General features: G+C 55.2%; 1 non-coding gene across 1 annotated transcript in view; it reads right to left on the bottom strand.

Moving 5' to 3' along the window:
- Positions 1–186, bottom strand: part of LOC126322821 (small subunit ribosomal RNA) — a 1,893-nt gene extending 1,707 nt beyond the window's left edge. Inside the window, exon 1 of the ribosomal RNA XR_007559232.1 lies at positions 1–186. This exon is cut by the window's left edge and continues 1,707 nt beyond it. This is a non-coding gene — a ribosomal RNA (small subunit ribosomal RNA).
- Between the last annotated feature and the right edge of the window lie 2,314 nt (positions 187–2,500).

Genomic DNA, 2,500 nt, shown 5'->3' on the forward strand with positions numbered 1-2,500 from the left:
GGGACTCTGTTTGCATGTATTAGCTCTAGAATTACCACAGTTATCCAAGTAACGTGGGTACGATCTAAGGAACCATAACTGATTTAATGAGCCATTCGCGGTTTCACCTTAATGCGGCTTGTACTGAGACATGCATGGCTTAATCTTTGAGACAAGCATATGACTACTGGCAGGATCAACCAGGGAGCTGCGTCAACGAGAGCTGAGCAGCCGGCCGCCCGGGAGTGTGTCCCAAGGGCCCGCGCGAACACGCAAGCGTCCGCTCAATTATTCTGCAAACAGGAGGAGGCTGAGCTCCCCTGCACGATACACCTCGAAACCCTCTCAGGTCCCGGCGGCGCGCAGCGCCGTCCTAAGTACTTGGTCGGGTTCGAGAGAGGCGCAATCGCCCGGAGATAGGCGAGTAGACGCTTTCAGTGCGAACACCCGTGCTCCCAACTGAGCTTGCCGCTGCCGACAGAGGCCCGGGAGCGTGCTGTCGTGGCATTGCCGGCGGGAAACAACACGCGCCACCTACGGTGACCGGCAGCTCCAACGCCAGCGCCACAGAAGGGCAAAGCCCCACTTGGGTGCAGAAGCGAACTCTCCCAGCACAGCGCACGCGCCAACACGTCCGCAGAGCTGCGATACAAACCACCTGCGAGAACCGCTGGGGGCGACCGAGCAGCAGACGGCGTCGCGACGCCGAGTGCCGGGCGGCGGCGCATCCTCAACGCACACAGTCCGCAATCGGACCAGCACACTGCAGATGTCCACCGCGCTTCGCACCGGGCTCGACAGAACCCACTTTGGCCGCCTGGCGCCGCGCGCAGGGTGCGCCGGCGCATAGCTGGGACGCCAGCCGGGCCCGTCGGCCGGCGCTCCTGCCACTGGGCGCCCCCCACCAGCCGGCTGTAGTGCGTGCGCTCACGCAGCGCGCGGCCAGCACGCCGGGCGGCCCCCCCTCACCGGCCGGGGACTGTCCCGCCAAGCCACAGCCTCGTATCGCTTCATACCCACATGGCCAACTCAGGTTCGGGGGCATGGCGGGTACCGCCGAAACAACCGGTTCACAGATGTACCGATCGTCGCTATCACCGATGCACCTGCAGCGCGAACAACCGCTCAACAACTGATTTCCAGTTCATTTGCGGATCTTTGGCAGCAAACGTATACGTCAATCTACATTTGCGAAATCTACGATTCTGGCATGCCTGCATGTTATGTGTCACGACACGCTACATCAGCCCACATACACACTGCGGCATGTACACGAGAGAACACGTGGAAGATGGTCCGCGCACGTGTGCAATGTCCCTTGCGCGGTCGACTGTCAACCGGCCTCTGTAGCATGTCGCAGATGTGGAACGCGGTCCACCGTGCTATCATGTTGTGTGGGGCAATACGATTAAATAGGAAAACCCTCGTCGCTACATCAACAGACGGCTCACGCTGATTCCCGGCAGAGGGAGGAGGGGGGGGGGGGGGCCAACATGCAATACTTTCGTCCGTACCTACTTACCACATGTCTGTACGGCGTACAACAGTGCAATCTCGCTGTAATGGGGAGACGAGACAAGTAGCATCGTGCACAACATATGGCCCTTATGATTCGCCATTGTAGGGCGCAGCCGGTGTACGGTCAAGCATGTGCCACATTATGTCACTCAGTACGTAACGACGGATGATCAGTGTGGGTTACGCGTACATCAGCGGACAGTCCACACAGGCCGTACCACAACGTACACTGACTGCATCGACAACCGAATGCAACTGAACAGCTGCAAGGCTCATTTCACAAACAAACGCCTGACCGACCAGCTTGGAAGGGCAGGAGGGGAGGGCGATATTCGTTCTGTAGCGGTACACCCTTCCAGTGGTTAGCGGGACTGTGTAGAAAGTACGCAACACTCGAAAGACCTTTATGTGAGGGTACGCACCATGGCATCAAGAAATACACATGACACCAGAGGATCCAAGCAGTGAACTATGTTCAGAGGGTTGCTGTTAGGCAAAGCTACATTCCTGTGACGTTACATGTGACAGTTAAGGTGCAGTGTAAGTTAGGTTAAGGTGCAGTGTAAGTTAGGTTAAGGTGCAGTGTAAGTTAGGTTAAGGTGCAGTGTAAGTTAGGTTAAGGTGCAGTGTAAGTTAGGTTAAGGTGCAGTGTAAGTTAGGTTAAGGTGCAGTGTAAGTTAGGTTAAGGTGCAGTGTAAGTTAGGTTAAGGTGCAGTGTAAGTTAGGTTAAGGTGCAGTGTAAGTTAGGTTAAGGTGCAGTGTAAGTTAGGTTAAGGTGCAGTGTAACTTAGGTTAAGGTGCAGTGTAACTTAGGTTAAGGTGCAGTGTAACTTAGGTTAAGGTGCAGTGTAACTTAGGTTAAGGTGCAGTGTAACTTAGGTTAAGGTGCAGTGTAACTTAGGTTAAGGTGCAGTGTAACTTAGGTTAAGGTGCAGTGTAACTTAGGTTAAGGTGCAGTGTAACTTAGGTTAAGGTGCAGTGTAACTTAGGTTAAGGTGCAGTG

Source organism: Schistocerca gregaria, unplaced genomic scaffold (genome assembly GCF_023897955.1).
Source record: "Schistocerca gregaria isolate iqSchGreg1 unplaced genomic scaffold, iqSchGreg1.2 ptg000841l, whole genome shotgun sequence".
NCBI classification, from domain to species: domain Eukaryota; kingdom Metazoa; phylum Arthropoda; class Insecta; order Orthoptera; family Acrididae; genus Schistocerca; species Schistocerca gregaria.